This window comes from Sciurus vulgaris, assembly GCF_902686455.1.
Source record: "Sciurus vulgaris genome assembly, contig: HiC_scaffold_630_arrow_ctg1, whole genome shotgun sequence".
Lineage (NCBI taxonomy): Eukaryota > Metazoa > Chordata > Mammalia > Rodentia > Sciuridae > Sciurus > Sciurus vulgaris.
In genome coordinates, this window is record NW_027632955.1 from 14291566 (window position 1) to 14311089 (window position 19524).

At 37.3% G+C, this 19524-nt stretch overlaps 3 pseudogenes across 3 annotated transcripts; all 3 read right to left on the bottom strand.

Annotated features, from left to right (window-relative positions):
* Window positions 1-2340: 2340 nt before the first annotated feature.
* LOC306652132 (ATPase PAAT-like) lies at window positions 2341-18385 on the bottom strand (annotated as a pseudogene). The gene is made up of 4 exons (XR_013766720.1): window positions 17778-18385; window positions 16240-16845; window positions 10710-11191; window positions 2341-4719 (listed from the first exon to the last, which is right to left on the bottom strand). The product of XR_013766720.1 is annotated as an ATPase PAAT-like (transcript).
* Window positions 5326-8515, bottom strand: LOC306652136 (transport and Golgi organization protein 1 homolog; annotated as a pseudogene). Its single transcript has 2 exons — window positions 8346-8515; window positions 5326-7703 (listed from the first exon to the last, which is right to left on the bottom strand). The product of its transcript is annotated as a transport and Golgi organization protein 1 homolog (transcript).
* Window positions 8517-9861, bottom strand: LOC306652137 (protein arginine N-methyltransferase 3-like; annotated as a pseudogene). The gene has a single exon. The product of its transcript is annotated as a protein arginine N-methyltransferase 3-like (transcript).
* Window positions 18386-19524: the final 1139 nt, after the last annotated feature.

The window sequence follows — 19524 nt, forward strand, 5'->3', positions numbered from 1 at the left end:
ACACTTGAACCCCATCATAAAACGTTGAAAGCATCTGCAAACATGAATTTTCCTGTGATTTTAAACACAAACAAAATACTGTACTTTATTATTTGTGTAGAGGAACTCAAGAAAAATAATTACAAAGAAGAAAACCCTAAAATCACCTAGTTTATGTTTTCATTGGACAGAAAAACTCACTGAAGGACATACTTACAGAGTTCATGACTGTAGTATCCTGGCTGATTTTAAACACATCATAAAACAAAAGTTATGAAAAGTAATTATTTTAGTCTACTGTTTATAAAACAAGAACAAAATCCTTATAGTAAAATAAGCCAAAGGAACTGTGTAATACTTCCTAAGGCTAATAAAAGAGCCATCAATCCTATCACTATATTTATAAGAAATAAAATACCCCAAAATTGGGTACAGGACTATGACTCCCTTTGTACTAAAAATGTGACAGGGTACAGAGCAGGGAAATGACTATTATCAGCTAAATGGGAACAACAAAGGCAGGAGTGGTCTCTAAGACCAAAGTAGTCTACCAACACTTCACTTCCAAGAAGTTTCTGGATGGCAGAGGGTGCAACAGCTATGAACCTGTACTTCAGGAAAAGCCTAGAACAGCAATTTGCTGCTGTGATTAAACCAGGGAATAGGTACAAAGAAAAACTATTCTAATTTCTGTACCAATGTCAACTCATGGATAATGTTCAGCAGATGGCACCAGAGACACTGCAGGAGAGAAGAATTCTGCTTCTGTCTAGGGTACTGCTTGGCAGGTGTCTCCAGCACCAGGCTCCTGTTCTGCACTGCAGCCCACAGCTTCCTCTGCACCCTCCCTCCTTAGCCCTCAAGTCTGTAGAACACAGGTCCTGCTGAAATACCTCCTATAAACATGTGTCCCTGGTACCTGAGAGAGTGACATTCTAGCAAATTCCATCAACACCCTTTCCCTGCTGTCCGGTAGTCATAGACAAGCCCTCTCTGATGAGGCCTGCATCTCAAACCTTGTGTGGGCTGCTTGCTTGGTTACTCAATCACAGCCCTACAAGCACAGGATGCTCTTGCATCAATTATGATTATTTTTTACAGTTCTCTTTAATTCTTATTATGCAACAGCCTGTGAGAGTAATTCTTTACATTAAACATTCCCTGTTCTCATTACTGTGTGACTTCCTTTTCCTCACTGGACCCAGAGTAGCAGAATCCTGAATACCACAAGACAGTGGTTGACAATAAAATGATCTGAAAATACAATGTGATCTTTGCTAAGTCAAAGCACCCATGCATCCCTAAGTTTGACTTTAACTGCTACACTACACATATACTCCCTTCCTTTTGGAGAGAAAAGGGAAGTTTATCTTAGTTTCTTGGAAATTTTTTAAACAATTATCAATAGGTATCCTCTTAAAAAAATATCCATTCTGATCTCAAATAAATCACATGCCAACAGTGACTAACACTACTGAGGGCAACAGCTACCAAAACTGCCATCCTTATTTTCTTGACCTGGAAACTCAATCCACAGTCAAAGTTTTAGAAGGAGGATGCTTCAGGGATTTCATTTACTGCAAGCAGCTTGAATAGTTTGTTAACTGAAGCACATGATCTTTCCAGTGTTCCTGTTTCTCCCCTATAAACCTCTACAATTATTAACACACATAGAACATTTTTTTTAAAAATCTGATAACAAATTCCTTAAACTTAATCAAATAGTCATGATAGGCAGGCTAAGTACAGAAATCCAAAAGGGTAGGAAAATTCCTAAAAAAAAAAAATTCAAGGGTCAAAATTAGTAAACGTTATTTTTTCTTGTCAGTAACATTTCAAGTTGAAGAAAATAAGACAATTAAAAAGATTTCTGGGGAAAAAAAGTAACCCCAGGGTTGTAGGAGTACAGGATGAAAACCAAATATATAAGCAGTCATTAAGGGATTCATTTAATTGTTATATCTCCTATTCAGCAGAAAAAATCAATTTTGGAAAAAAGTAACAGTAAATGACACTAAACAAATGACACACTTTTGTTACTGTGATAAAATATAATACAATGAACACCATGGAACAGTGGTAACTGCCACAAAGCCAGACTATGTTACTAAAGAGGATGTGCTTTATTTTGATGTTGAGCAGGTAGGTAATGTTGTAGAGGAACAAAAGTATTTTTTTTTTTTTTTTTTTTTTAGCTTCCAGAAGATCCATTTATTTTCAGAAACAAATACAACATCCTTCAACACATATACATTTGTTTTTGTTTTGTTTTGTTTTTTGGTATTGGAATGCTTTATCACTAAGCCACATCCCCACGATTTTTTTTTTCATTTATCATTTATTTTGAGACAAGGTTTTGCTAAATTGTTTAGGGCCTCACTAAGTTGCTGAGGCTGGCTTTAAACTTGTAATCCTCTTGCCTCAGCCTCCAGAGTCACTGAGATTACAGGCATACACCAATGTGCCCAGCTCATATCTGAAAGTGAAGTCTATTAGACACAACTGCAGCATCCTGGACTCATATGCTGAAATGCTTCAATGCAGACAGACCCTCAGCAGTTCACACTGGACAAGAGCCAGGAAGGGCTGGGAAAAATAACATATATCAGCCTAAAAATGAGACTTTATTATGTGTTCTTGGTTATTGAGGTAAAACAAGACAACATCTTCCATTTTACATCAACACTAAATCCAAAGTAACAGTCCTAACAAGGAATGGGCCAGTTTTGATTTTTCACTTTTGTATTTGCTGCTATGATGTGACAAAGCATAAAATTAATGTCCACAATGAGAACTGCTCTTACATATACCAAACATGACATCCATTTTTGAAATCTGTAGTAAACAATATAAAATACAAGTTGGTGATCTGAAATTAAGTAATTCAAGGCAAAACACTCGGTTTTCCAAGAGCAATCAATTAGGAAAATAAATCCAAGTAAGCATTTTTTCTTATATCACAAATATTAAATAAGGTATTTGTACAGATTAAAACTACTACAAACACATACAATATAAAACTAATGAATTATATTAGAAATCCTTAAATATGGGCTGGGGATATAGTTCAGTTGCTAGAGTGATTGCCTGTCAAGCGCAAGACACTGGGTTTTATCCCCAGCACCACACACACAAAAAAATCCTTAAATATTAAAACCTATAAGCAAAACAAGCATACAAAAATTTCAGCACATGGAAAACATTGTAAACAAGAATAACTTCTAACTTTGGTGTTATCTCTTAGTGTACAGTACTGGATCCACAGTAACAAGGGCAGTAAAAACACTGAGGTCACTTTATACCAGCTGTTGAGCCTTCACAGGACATCAAATACTTGGCTTTCATAAATGTTTTTAGGTTTGGGTTTTGTAATAAATATGTAATGAATATCTGCAGGCCACTATATGCTGAGCACTTATCTTTCTCCACTGGAAATTCTTTCTCCAGTATCACAATGGTCAGTGGGCAGGAAGTTGAGATTTTTCAGGAAGTCCATCAACAAGACCACCTTGTCATCTATGTGCTCCTGGAGTTGATGTATTGCTGATCAATGCAGTCCACAAGTTTCTTTTCTAGTAGTCCCATATTTTCAGAGAGAATCTGCTACAAGTAGGAGCAAATAGGCTATTCTTCCATTGCAACACCAACAATGCCTTCACTGGGCTTGGGGACATTTTCCTGCCACTTGACATTATGTCTCACTCGAAGATTGTTGACTTGATTGCATAAATCCTAGAGAAAGGGCAGCAACTCAGAACTGGGGAGTGAGCGTGTCACTTGCTTTCTTTGGTAAGAAAGAAGATACTGCATTTTTAAGATCATTTTCAAAAAGGGAATGGTTCTGTGGCATAGTCTTACACCTGTCATGGTTTGTGTTATTTCCCTCCACAGGTGATCTTGTGCTTTTATTGATGAAAGTCTGTAAGTTTTCAGTCCCGTTTGCAGATGTCAATGCAGTTCTAAAAGGGAAAGGTGTGGGGGATGACTTCCAGGACTACTGAATTGGACGATGGCTGGAGTGCATTCATATGCTTATATCTGACAGTGTCCAAAATGGACTAAAGCTGCTCTCCAATGGGAATACAATTCTGTTGCTGAAACCTAACCATATTCATCAACTGCTGAGCTCCAGGTAATAATTTTGACCCCATGACTCCATTATGGTTTAGACTTTGGCAAGGTCTATTCTTGATCCTAGAGCAGGAGATCTTGGTGAAGAATTTGCTGATGTAGGTCTCATATATACCACAACATTAGTGATGAACACACACTGCTTTTCTCCAAAGGACAACAACTGCCGTTGGGGGCAGAGCAGAGGCCCTTGGCAGACACCCTTGCCCCTGCCAGTGCCGCAGTACTCCTCTCCCATGTACATCTATATGTTTCTCACTGAGTTCAGGATGCCCACTGCAAGGACCTCTTCACCTCCCTTGGGACCACAGCTCAGGTTGAGGAAGTAGGGCCTCTGCCTTGGGGTTCAGGGGTCCTGCTCAAGTGCACCAGGTCCTGGCCCATAGCAGGTGGTGCCAGCAACTCCTCCCAATTTAGGTCCTGGGCACCAACACCAGCCTGGGTGAGGAGGAGGCTCTAGATCAGGGCCCTGCTTGCCCCTTCCCAGGAAGGGGTCAGTGTGGAGGAGCAGCTGGTCAGTCCCACATCCCAAAAGTATTTTTAAAGACAGCAAAAGTTTTAATAATGTCTGATGCCCAATGAAATTCTCGTCATCTCTCTCACCTGAGCCTAGAATGAAAATGCATTTTTATATTCTTAGAATGAACAGAGACACAGTCCTACTAAGAAAAATGAATACACACAACTTCTTTTTTTTTTAAGGTACTCATCCTTTTATTTTTATTAATAAACAATTTTTATGAACTATTAGTACAAAGAACTTCAGCAAGGGAAATAAGTTTATGATCTTTGAGTAAACATTTTTAGCGTTAACAGTCTGTGACCAGATATTGAGAAAGAAAGATCAAGCTTATAAACACCATTGCTCTGTGTCAACTGGAATACATTCAAAATAGGATAATGGAAATACATGTTCTTAAAGCATTTCCACAGGAAATGTTCACATTTTATGACATTCTAAATCATTTAGCAATTATATATGCTACATTAACTAAAACACAGGTATTCGTTATTGCACATTTCAAAGTTGGAAGGATACTTTAGCTTAAGAGGTGAATATTATTTAGAGCGGGAAATGATAGTTTGGAATTTTTTGGCTCAAAAATGCATACTGCCAAGGCAGCTTAGTGCTAAAAACAAACCCTTAAAATTCTTGGATTTTGAAGCCAATAATCCCTCAACACAGTCCACAGAGACTAAGTGTCAGAGGCATGGTTACAGGCTCTGCTTTAAAGCCTGCGAACAGTCCTGGCTACTGCTCTGAGAGGCAGACGAAGGCTCATCTCTAGAGCCTGAAGGTGGTAAGTCTCTTGCAGAAGGTGATGGTGAGTAGTCTTGGGGATCATGGGTTGGGGGTGGTAACTGGGTACCAGGAATGAAGTACTCTCTTGGAACAAATGAACCTAAAGGTCTAAATGGTGTGGGTCCTGGTAAAAATTCCTGAGGGTCAAGAGGCAGATCCCGTTTTCTAGGTGGACACCTCGTGCATATTCTCTTAAGCCTACTGGTGGATGCACACTAGGACCAAATTGTGGAGGAAGTGGCTGAGGCCCAAAAAGCCCCAAGCTGAAGTGGTGGTCCATATCGAACAGGTGGTGGTAGAGGCCCTCCCACAGGGGAGCCCATGAGAGATACCCCTGGGAAAGGAGGGGGCCCTTTTGTAGCCATATTAACCTTGCCCTCATCCATCACCTTGGCCGGAGAAGAGCTTCTGGAGCTGCTGTTCATGGAAGCTGGACCACATCCCGGGTCAGAGGGAAAAGGTTTCCTAGATGCCTCAGAAAACTATCAAGGATGAGGTAAAGGTACATCCATTGACCCATATTCACTTCTAGGCATATCTCTTCGATTAAGAGTAGCAGAGAGAGGTCTCCCAGCTGGCTCTGCTGTCAGTGGAGAGGAACATTCTCCACTGCTCACAGGGGATAGGCCAAAAGAGCCACTCTGGCTCAGTGGGCCTCTCCAGGGAGGGTTTTGTGTATTTGGTCTTTCCAGCATTGTTTTTTTTTACAATCACAGGTTCATCTTGCTGCATTGCCATCTTTTCGGTCATTTCCAATAATTTGTGTCTCAAATTAGCAGCTTCCCTTTTCTCTTCAGCTATAAGCTCTCTCTGCAGTATGCGCTTTGAGCCAGTTATCATGAGCTTTTGTCTCATGAGTAGCAATCTGTTTTTTAAAATGAGTGCTGTTTTCTGTAATTCTTCCATTTCAATTCTTCACTTGTAAGTTTTAACTTCCTCTGCAGCCAAAACTGCTTTTTCATCTGCAGCTGACAACTGTTCTTCTCTTTCTTGTCTCTCATACTCTTCTTGACTTGTTTCTTTTGCAAAGCCATCTCCTTCTGCTGGTACAGTTCACTTACAATCTCCACTTTCTGCCTCAGAGTTTTGCACTCACCGTCTAGCCCAGCTTTAGCAGACTGTAGTGAATTGTGGTCATTTTTTAATTTCTTTATTTGGTCTTCTAGGTTACATTTTTTGGACATTGAGGCTCTTAGCTTAAGTTGTAAAAGTTTTAGATCTTCTTCAACTACTGATATTGCAGTTTGTGTCCGAGAGATATCCATCAGCTGCTTACTTTGATTTTTCACCTCCTCTCTCTGGTTACCTCCTACTTCTCCATTGACTAACTCATCTGACTCATCTCCTCCTTTATTTTGATCCTCAGATTCCAATTCATGCTCTTTTTAATTTGATAGTGTAATACAATTAGTCAAAGCAGTAATATTATCATCTTAGTGAGTAAGAGCTACTTCTAAATCTTTCTGGGATTTCTCAAATGATTTTATTTGCTTACTGAGCTCAGCATGTGATTTACTCCCATCTTCAATTTCCTGCTGCAACTGCTCTTTCTTCTTCTTAAGCCTAGCATTTTCTTCCTGAACCCGATGGCATTCAGACTTCACCTTCTCTTCACAAGGCTTAGTTTCATTAAGAGCAATTTAAAACTCTGAAAATTTTGAAGCATTCATTGAAATAACATCCTTTAACTACTCCATTGATTTCTTGTTTTCTCATATCAAGTCCTGATTCTTGACATTCTGTTCTCTCTCAGATTCTAACATAACATGAAGACTTTAAGCTCTGTCATCAAGAATCTCATTAGTTTCTTCAAGTAGCTTGATTTTTTTCCTTATATTTAATTGCTTCATCAGAGAGAACCATATTTTGTTTCTTGGGCATGTTTCTTTGATTCCTTGATCTTCTGTTCATAATTTGACAATTTTTTCACCAGTTCTTCATTTTCTTTCAAGTTATTCTTTAACTTTTCAGAAATTTGCTGTTCAGTAACTTGATATAGTTTACCTTTTACAACAAGAATAGTTCTCCAGAAGAAAATAGCAAATGAAACAATTCCCAAGAAGACAGTGAGAAGTACAGGTAGTACTTAAAAATCCATGGTAGTCCATAAAAACCAGACCCAGGCTGAGCATCACTGGGCAATGTGGCAACTAGCTCCTCACAATTCTCCAATAGCTTCTTTGAGAGACAGGATCCTGGCAGTGTCATATTTCTTGTTTGCTTGCAGTGTTTCAAGCATAATGAATCTAAATACCTTAAATTGAGCGTATATTTCCATTTGTAATAGGCCCTACAACATCATATTGTCTAACACCTGGCTAGAATCCCTCTGTATAATACTTCTCTCATAGATAACCTGGTTTTTATGATTAAAAAAATATGTAAGACAAAAACTTAAGTATATGATAAAACTAATTTTATGGCTACAAATAAAACCACAAGGATAAAGAGTACAAATAATGAACTATTTCTCTAAGGTTTTAAATCATATTTCCATTTTACTCTTACATAAACAAAGACAAATGACAAGTAATTCCAGACAACTCTAGAAAACTGGGCTTAGATAATCTACTCTGAATTTAACTTCCTTCTGTAAAACTCAATTCTAAATGTGTGCTGAAGGGAGTGTATTAAACACCAGCCTATGCTCCACTATTCTACACTGCCTTCTTCAAGTATCCGAGATAACTCTCCTTCTGGCTTCACCTCCCAACAGTCTCCATAGGGACAAGACCTATTGTGATATTAGCTGCATTTAGGAACGTAACAAGGGGCTTGTCACCTCTAAGTAGTCCGTTAAAAAGTGCAAAGAGGAAAGCTTCAAGTACACTCACCGGCCTCGCTTAACAGTACAGTTCAGTCCTGCCTGCCTGGGGCCTGACACACTCCATTTCTCCGTGGCCGCATCAGTCAGTGTACCCACTCCGCTCAGAACTCAGCCACCTGCTTGCCACAGTGGGAGTCCCTCCCTATAAGGGCTGCGTAGAGCACCGGCAGGGGTCCCAGAAACTCCAGGTCCCCTGGTGAAGCGGCGACAAAAGGCACGGTGGCAGGTACTGAGTCCACTGTGTACGGACAGCTGAGCTGAGACGATGCTTCTCTGCGTGCACATAGATGTCTTTGTAGTTTTCAGGGTAAAATCTGAAGAAAACTCCAAATCTGAGACAGATGTTGTATGGCAATCTATATGCTTAATACCACAAGGATCTGAAATAAGAGTCTTCGGATCTAAAACTTCCACCACAGCTTCTGGAATAACTTCATGCAGGACATGTTGAAGCCATATACATCACCCCAGAAAGCAATTCTGTCAGCATGTTTATTCACATCACTCACTGCTACAAGGCTGATAGTGTGAATGTCAGGGTAGACCAATCCTCCTTTTGCCAAGTATTTGTTCTTTGCATAAAGGAAAGAATCCAACATAGATTCAAAAAGAAGAAAATAGCCCATCCACTCAGATATAATAACATCCACTTTTTCTACAGGAAGATTAACTTCTTCAATTCTTCCTTTAATTAGTATAATAGTATCTTCAAGTTTATTCAGTCTTATGATATCCATTGCCTGGTAAAGTATTTCAGATTGATCAACTCCAAGATCTTTTCTTGCTCCAGCTTTAGCAGCAAACATACAGAGAATTACAGTTCCACATCCAACATCCAATACTACCTTATCTTTGAAGATATGTGGATTTTGGTATATAAAATCTCTGTAGCTTTCCGTTCATACTTTGTCCTCTAGCATTTCTTCATGTATCCCATAATGCCCGTATGAGCTGAAATAAACATTGTCCTCATCCTCCTGGAGGTCTGCAATGGCAGTAGATGATGAGCAGGTTCTGACATCTGCGTTCATCACAAAATCCTGAGCAAATTGTTTTATTCTTTGCAGATCCTCACATGCTCTAGCTAATGCAGCTTCAGCCAACAGTGCCCTGGCTTCCATATGTTTCAATTTTTCGAGGACAGATGTATTTTCACTGAGTCCATTGGGGTATGAGAAAGGGACTGATGCTGGTTCATAAAGGTCTTCCACATCAAACTGAAGCAAAAGGTTATCTTCTAATACTGGCTTCAAATATTCTTCTTTCTCCCAGGGCACTGGGTTGTATATGGAATTCATATACTCAACTGTAGGAATTTTAAGTCTAATGAAATTTATTAGTTTAATGTATCCACAAAATTCAAGTCCATGTTTATGGACCATGCTATCAATATTAAATTGATGTTCCAACTTACAGTGTGAAAATGTTTCTTCAGCAGATGTGAATAGCCTGTTACAGAACAGGCAGGGGGTCTGCTTCTTGTCATGGGGGAGCTCTGCATTGTCCTCATCCTCCCAGGCAGCCTCGTCACTGCTGTCCGACAGTTCTGGCAGGTCTTCCTCATCCTCCACAGCGCCCTGGATGCCAGTAGCTCCTGACGCTAACGAGCACATGGCGGAGGAGCCCTAGCACATGGCAGAGGAGCCCTCCGACTTCTTCAATACTAGGCTCTTTCTCGACCAAACTGGAAAGAAATTCATAAGAACCCCAGTTTTGGTTTGCCACAGAGCTACTTACATGGCTGTTAATTTTCTCCTTTCCTCCCTCAACATACTACCTCTGATATTTTAAGGCAGGTTTGTGTGTGTGTGTGTGTGTGTGTGTGTATTTCCTGCTTTACTAGTTCAAACATTATCCTTTTAGCACAAATCATCTAGTGTGTTCAGTGAAGTTTTAATAGGTATCTAAATTAACTTCATAGGGGAGCAGGCCCTCGCCATCACTTCAAATTGGGTATCTGATGCTGGGCTTCATGGTGTGGGTCTGTTACCCCAGGAATTGAGGCTGAAGCAGTAGAATCACGTGTTTAAGGCCAGCCTGGGCAATGGAGCTAGACCCTGTCTCAAAATTAAAAAAAAAAAAAAAAGTAGCTGAGGCTGTAGTTCAGGGTACAATCCCACTGTGTTCAATTCCCTAATACTAAAACACACACACAAATTTAGTATACCTGAAACCAAAACAGTCAGCATGACCTCCCTCAACTTTCAAACCACCTTTTGTTACTTTCACTGGCCTTTGTGAAAAATCTCTGTCACTATTCTTAACATTTTTTCCTAGATTATTGTAATGAACTTCAAAATAATCCTACTTCTCACACCTTAATAGGATACTGGATACCTAAACAATCAAGGTCTCAACATCCTTTGGTGTATGTACACTATGTACACTAGCTGAGTAAATACCTGTGCTCCTTTTATCTCTGATTTAACAAATTGATTACCGGCTTAATACCACAGTATATTATCTTACAGTTATGGAGGTCAGATGTCTGACACAGGTCTTGTTGGGCTGCTAAAAGTAAGGGTGTCACAGCAGGACTCTTCCTTTCTGGAGGCTCCAGGGAAGACTGTTCCTTTGTACTGCAATGTCTGGCTCTGCTCACTCTGGCCCATAGTCTTCCTCCAAATCCAATGACAGAAAAGTAGAAATGAGTCCTTCTCATTCTGCTCTCTCTCTGGGTCTGTCAACTTTGTTTACCCTTCCTGTTTTAAGGACCCATGTAAGGATGCACTGGATTCATCAGGATAATCCACAATAATCTTCCTACATTACAGTTGGCTGGTTAGCAACCATACTTCATCTGCATCATTAATTCCTCTTTGTCAAAAGGTCACAGATTCACTTTTGGGGATTAAGACATGGACCTATTGAGGGAAGGAAGGGACACTGTTTACCTACCAGACTACCCAAACTGTATTTGTCCTCTACTCTTGAGTGGAACACTGCTCTGCCTGGGGAAACAAACACAATTCTTAAATATGTACACTAGCTGACTAAATGCATACCTACATCTCCCATTTCTCTTTCAGGATAGAGAAAAACTAAATATCCTTCAAGCATAGGTAATAATAAAATGCTTTCATTATTGCTTAAAGAAATCTGGAAGTCATTTTTGCTTATGCATAATGCATTGTCATACTCAAAATGCACTAAAGCCCTCTAACTGAAAAAACAACTACCAGAGATAAACTGTACAAGAACATGAAAGCCCTGACTCTCAATTTTACTTAAGCACCAACTTGAAACACAACAAAACATCACCTTTTGGTATGATAATTGTGAAGCCATGCAAACATACTGTTCCCACTTTTTAAAAAGTCTACATTTCTGATATCTTAGACCACTGTGAGAAATTGTGCCTAAACATAAACTTCAAGCTTGAAACTGCTTGGGGCTCATTCTAAATACTGAACTTACTTTTGGGATAGTGAAAAGCTACCAAAAGAGTTTATTTAGTGTGTTTACCAAAATCCAGTTGTACATGAGTAAAGATCGTGAAAAAGATCTTTACATATTTTCTTAGGTGTAGGTAGTCACTAGGATATATGTAGCAGATTCAAAATTTTCAAAATGTTAATGTATTGAGATTCCAGTTCACCTCAAAAATAAATATTTTTTTAAATAAGAAATCTCCCTGGAGGTAAATGTTAATTTTTGTATCACTTAAAATAAATGAGAAGATATAATAGACCAAATACACACACACACACACACACAAATATTTAGGAGAAGGACTTGATTTTAATAATGTTCCCTATTAACAGAAGGTAACAAATGGTTAGAAAACAAGCAGACACTGAACTTTACAGATAAACTTTAAAATAGCAATGAGAAGAAGGCTCAAAATCAAACATATTTATTGAGATCTGAATTTATAACATTTACCACACCACTGACCAAAAATATTTCTATTGACTTACCTCAATTTTATGAATCAAATTAAATAATAAACATATTCAAATTTAGTATTTTTACAATCAAGTACAATTAAGAGTAAAAGGACAGCTGGCCATTGCAGCACACTCCTGTATTCCCAGTGGCTCTGGACGCTGAGACAGGAGTATCATAGTTCAAAGGTACCCTCAACAAAAGCAAGGTGCTAATAAGCAATTCAATGAGATCCTGCCTTTAAAAATATATAAAATAGGGCTGGTAATGTGGCTCAATGGTTACTTGACCCTGAGATCTATCCCCAGCATGACACCATCAAAAATAAAAAAAAAAAAAAAAAAAATGAAAGGAATGAATGGACAGGTAACTGGTGTTCAAATTCCAAAGATTAAAACCAACTAATCAAAGTTGTTCTATAGTACATTGTTTCTAATTCAAACACTTCTCAATGGCTCAAAGTTACTGTGAAGAACAGTAACAATGATGGTATGTCAGGAACACATCATGGGCTAGGGCTGATTGGTACAGCACTCACCTGGTGAGTGTCACCATGGGTTCAATCCCCAGCACAACCAAAAAAGTAAGGAACACTTCAGAGATCATAGACACAGTATTAATATTCCAAGGGTTAAAACTCCAAACTTTAGTCATTTCTCACTCCTTCTTTGTGTGGCCAGATGATTCAAATCTCCTCCTTTATTTTATCTATACTATATGAAGCCTTATATGGATCAGCCTGTTCTGGACTAGAGAACAACTATTTTATTTGTTATTTGAGGTTCCTCCTCTTTTTTTAACTCCTCCCACTCACTGTTAACAATACTGATAAATGAGGTATGACTGGTCTACACTGGCCTCTGCTTAAATAAATATGGCTGCTGTATGAGGTTCCTCACTTTCTGCTGTCAAGTAAGTGATCTCATAATCTCTGAAAAAATAGCACACAAAATAACATTGCCTTTATTACTGATTATTAAAGCAACTATAAAAATATATAAAGCTTTGGGATGTTTCTAGTATATTAATGCATTTAAATCTTCAAAAAATTTTATGTACACAGTATTATTTTCAATGGTGGAAATTTACAAAAAAGGTATTAAATTAACTTACTCAAACCTTTATAGCTACAAGTAACCAAAACAGGTTGAGGTTTAGGTGTATCTCACACCAAAATCTATGGCCTTAAGCTCTGTGGATCACTGAGTACAATATCATCATTATTTTACAGAAAACACAACAGATTTATAAAAATTCAGTCATTTTGAGTCTGAGATCATGTATCCCATCATGGATAAAATGGGAATAATATTTGCCTGCCTCTTTAAAAACATGAAAATGTTGTAACACCAAAGATATAAGGGTCTAAACATATTGCCTGAAAAATCTAGAAAGCATTACTGTTGTGTAAATATTAAGTGTCGCCCCTAAAAAGCTCATGTATGAATCATGAAAGAAAGTTTAGGGGTGAAATTATGGGTTATGAGAACCTTAACTTGATTAGTGTGTCAATCCCCTGACAGGGGCTAACTGGGTGATTCTGTAGGAAGGTAGATTATGTATGCCTACAAGTGGGTCCCTGGCCATGTCTTTGGGGTCTATATCTTGTCTGTGGTGAGGGAAATGGTCTCTCTCTGCTTCCTGGTGTAGGGCCCTGGCTACTTTCCTCCTCCATGTCCTTCTGCCATGATGTCCTGCCTCACATTGGGCCCAGAGCAAGAGAGTCAGCCATTGATGGACTGAGAACTCTGAAGTTGGGAGCCCAAATAAAATTTTTCTCCTCTAAACTTGCTCTTGTCCACAAGCAAGATCACAACAGCAGAAAAAGCTGACTAAAACAACTCTAAGAAATATCAGGAGTTCTCCTGAAGCAATAGAAACTATTAATTTACATACTAATCTAAATGGTCCCTTCTGAGCTGTGACCAGATATCCAGATGTGTCTATAAATATATGAGTTATGATAGCAGTATAACTGACATTCATTTTATTAAGTGCTATACAGATGCAATAAAATCAGTGGTGATGATAAGTCCCTGTCAAGAAAAAGCAAGCTTACTTTTCGTAATAAAAAAACAAGCTTTTTGTTCATCATAAACAATGAGGTTGTTCAACTATTATAAATTCATGCTTACTTCTTCCCTTCTTTTCCTTGAAAGCCAAATCAATGGCATGAAAAGCATAATAAAGAAATAGATAATAGAATAGTACAGCAAAGTATAATGCAGCTATAAATTACTGTAGAATCTCTATAGCCATTTCTAGTTATCTTTGGTTCATGAAAGAAGAAACCCTTCAAATCACTTTTTTCAAAGGAAAAAGTCAAGCCTATTAAAATATTTTAAAAGTGTTTAAGAAAAGTTCTCAGGATGGGATTTATAATGCATTTTAACTCACTATGTACCCTGCAGTCTTTTCTTGAAACAAGAATTGCAGTGACTTCCTTTATACATTCCAAAATGTACTCTTATATTTGAGTATGAAGATGAAACAGGATTTTAAAATCCACTCTAGCTAACAAAAGACAAAGAATGAAAACTTGAGAGTTCACAGTAAATAGACTTTCAGGTGTCACAAGAATAAAATAAGCAATCATTCTAAACACTGTAAACAAAACACTGTTTTGTACTAGTCTTTTGAGCTATGACATTTCTAAATATTTTCTACTACTATCTTAAGAACTTTCTTTTGTTTCTTTCAGTATTGGAATTGAACTCAGGGCCTTGACCATTCTAATCAAGACTTTACAACAGTTATACCCATAAAGCTTAGTATTTTAATGATGGACTACCAAGATACACTGGTACTTATCACAACAAAAAATCTACAGTATTTACCCACTGGCAGTTTTAGAGATACACTGACTGATCCAACTGAGGTTTCCTTAACCAACAATTTAAGCACAAAGTGGTCAGTCATTTATATGCAAAATTCCCTAACATGTTATGTCAAGGCTTTATCACAACCTGGGTTACTAAAGTGCAAGTTTCTAGGCCTACAAAATCCAGTCAGTCATATTTTTCATAGTTTTATCACTAAATCTACTTCTTATATGGCAGCAGGACTTAAAGCCAGGTTTTTTCATGTTGATGATTTCATTAAAACATAATTAAAGGATATACCACCACTGGGTGATAGGATTGCTGATAATCAGTCTCTTCCTCATAATTTAAAGTCTTTCTACAGTGAATTCCTACTGTTATAGTAGGGGAAATAATCAAAAGCTAAATAAATGACATTATATTTTCTAGGCTTACAACATCTACTACAATATAATGGATCAAAAGATAATCATAGTGGTTCATAAATGGGTAAGAACAAGAACTCTTAAAAAAAATCTAAGTCACACTGGGTCAAATCTAGACAACACATAAATACCACTCTCAAAAGAAGTAGCATGGAACATAAACATCTAAAAACTAATTTTTAGGCCTATCAGAAAAACATTCCAATTCCCTATTACTTGTTTGAAAAATACAAAGTTTGGAAAAATGACTGTCAGACATAACCTGATCAACAATCTCACAGAAGCTAAGTAGTCAATACTGTTGACAAAACAATACCCTGTATTTATAGTATCCATGATCAGAAGGAGTCAAAGAACATAAACTCTTCATTTACCTGTTGTCCCATCATTTTGTTTCACTTCTTTATTCAATAAGATTCTGACTTACCATTCCCATTGGTTATTTTTCAAGAGAATTCTGGAGTTCTTAAGACTGGGCAAACATACTGTCTTTCTTTATACATAAACGGCTGAAAGGAGTTGCACCAAACTTAGAAATCATTACTCTGGCAACCCGTAAAGAACAGACATGGATGGAAAGCCCTGCAGGAGGAATTTAACTTCACTTATTTTAGTAGTTTAAATATCATCTTAGACATATAATTTTATATTTTAAAAAAGTTAATGACCATATAAAGTAAAATATGTTGCATTGGAGGCCTTGACATTTTATTTTAGGTAATACTTGGGAATTTTATCTCATCCCCAAACAGGTATTCCATGTTAAATGCACTATTACCAGCTGAATTACTCAGGTTTTCATTATCATAACAAAATGCCTTAGATAGGCTAACTTTATAAAGAAAAGAGATTTATTTAGCCCACAGTTTTTGATATTCAACTGCATAGTGCTGGCATCAGTTCACTTAGTGAAGGCTTTTCTTTCTTTCATGATGCATCACATCATGGCAGATGGCAACAGTAGTACCCTGTTTAGGAAAATATATTACATCCCCAAACAGAAAGTTGAAGAGCTGGGAGGGGTCAGGATAAGGTTCTTATAATCACTCACTAATAATAACAAAGCATTTCAAGAATTAACACTTTTAAGATCTTACCAAGGGGTCACATGAAACCTAACTCAATATCTTTCTAGGGAAAGTCCCTATTTGACCTATGAACCTCCCATTACACCCCACCCCTTTGAAGTACTATCACTTCACAGATCTCCCCAAGGAGACCAAGCTTCCAACACATGGACATCTGAGGAGCAAACCCCATGGAAACAATAACATAGGTGAGAGTCTCACATATTATCTTCCAGGTCATTATCATTTCAAAGCACTGAACTTCTAAATGCATGGAGGGCTGACCCTTGAGTAATAAACAATTGATCATGGAAGCTGCTACCCATCACCAGTGGCACCTTTTCAATCAACAGATTCTAAGAAGTGTCTTTGCATGATCCCATATTTCTCTCCATCCAGATCACTCACTAATCATCAAGTCAGAAAGGAAACCAGAAGTAAGTTGGAGTAACACAGGCATATGATCCTTGTTACTGAGAGGCTGAAGCAGAAGGAAGACAAGTTCAGGGCCACCCTGAGAATTAGCATGACCCTGTCTCAAAAAAAATTATTTTAAAAGCAGGGAGCTGGGGATGAAGCTCACTAGGACATCACTTGCATCAGCCCTGCCCTCTCTTTCTCTCTCTCACAATCACACACACATACATAAAAGGGATAACCCAGAAACATGTTGTGGGGCTCATAAAAACCTACAGCAAAGAATGGTACTTCTGCATAATGAGCACTTTGAACTTGAGGACACCAGCTAGCCTCAAAAGCAAATTCTTTTTCTGATTTCTGTTCTTTCTCCTACTCCTTTTATTATTCCCAAGGCAGGCCACAGAAATTAGAATTCCTCTTCACCAAGTTGGGTCATATAAAGTAAAGCTCCTCTTCCTAGGTCAGTAATAACAACCTATATCTTTTACTTTAACCTCCCTTTGCCATTCTGGGTTAAGGCTGGTCATAAAGAAGTTCTTGGTCCCACCTTGTCTGATAGAAGACAGTAAAACCCTCAATCCAGAAGGGGTTTTACCGTATAACATGGAAGGACTGTAACAGGGACACAAAAGACAAACCTGAACAAACAGGTTTTGCTGTTTCACCCTTCAGTCTATCAAATCATGTCATAACTTTTTGTCTAGTCACACTTCAACACAGTTGTACTATTTTTTAACTATAGAAGATTGTACTGTAAAGTCTATTTGAAATAAATTTAAAACATTAACAGTAGACAGCTACATAGTCTTAAAGTTTGGACTCTTAAAATACATGAAAAAAAAATCATATATTTTCACCCCTACTTAATAATTTCAGTTCAAACTTTATTCTTCCCTACAAGGAAGGATCACCTACCTTTAAATTATTTCTTCTTTTCCTTCAGTGCATTGCCTCAATAGCTATAATAGTAAAAAAACAGAAACAACCAAAATGCCCATTAGTAGAAATATTGTTAAATAAAATACACAATCTGAAACTGTAGTTATATACAGCATACTTTGAGGCTGCAAGTATTTTTAAAAGAATGGAGTGGTTCTTTATGTGTTGATATGGAATTTAAGAGATATACATTCAGGTTAAAAATGCAAGTAAAAATCTGCAGTGTGCCTCATCTCTACTTACATGAAAAGAAAATTAATTCACATTTACTTATATGTATATAATGTAAGAGTTTCTATTAGATTATTTCAGACATGAGTGGCTACTTCCCAGTAGAAAAATTAGGAGAATAAGGAAGAGACATCTTCAAACTACATATTTCTGTACCACTTACAATTTGAAGCATGCAACTATTTCATCTGTTTTTTTTTAAATAAATGAATAATTTAAATGTGCTTAAAACCTAAAAGTAGTGTTTGTGATTACCTTTATAAAGTTGAGGGAAGGTAGAGTGACAAACTGATTAGCCTCACAACCTCATTCTACAGACATGCATTTTAGCATTCCAAAAAGCAAACATCTCCCCCATCTAGAAGCTCAAGAAACTGTAATCAAGAAATTTTTCCTGTTCTTTGCCATCCATTGGTACATCTGATTCTACCAATTACTCCTCTTGGTAGAAACCACTTTTTCCCATTCTCTGACAACCAATTCTCAGACCCTCCCCCTTCTACCACCACCCTTTCTGTTATTTTTTTAAATCTAAACGAAAACAGAATTATCAGGGAACAGATTCTTTATGCCATTACATGATAGCTACTTAATACAAATCAGTTTTTAAATAGGAATCTAGTACTGTGCCTTCGGGACTTAATAAATTTTGCGTTCATTTCTCTAACAAAGAAAAAATTCCAGTAGATTTTAAACTCTAGAGAGCAATACTGATGCTTCTTTAAATTATTCATATGACCAAAAATAGTTGATTTGATTCTGACTGCTCATGAATACCAGCCCCCAAAAGGATAATGAAATCAAAGTGGAAAATAAACTTTCAATTCCTTTTTACCAGCAATAAGATAGCTCTTAATTTGTGAAAATATACAAAAAAGCAATATTTCCCCAGTCTCATCTCCCTCCATAGCTAAAAGTCATCAGTCTTAAAATACTGTACAGTGATTTTGCTATGCCTGAAATAAATATAAAACCCATTAAAAACCAACATAAGCTAAGAGATAATCAGTAGTATATATGCTACTTACATATGACTAATTGTCATTGTGAACTGCCAATAAAAGCTTAAATCTTTTACTCTCTGTGGGTTTCTTCTCAAGTACATATTGGTCATACTTTATTAACTTCAGTATTTTCCTTATTTTTTTTTACACTACATGTTTGTCACATCTTCTAAAAACCTAAAACAAATTAAAATAATATATCATGACACACATCTTATTGATGCATTTTAAGAAACTGTTAGAAGACCAAATATTAAATAAGCAATTTCAGTCTTTCTATACTTTTTATGGCCCTCTTTGTGTTCTTTTGAACATATTAGCATATTAAAAGTTCAAATAGATCCATTAAAAAATGCTTAATGAGATTATTCAAGTTTATAAAAAAGTCAAGAGAGCTACACCTGCAAATTTATCATAGCACAGAACAGTGACTAAAGCAACACAATCCCTCACCTTTATGGTTAACAGCATAAAAACAAGTAAAATAT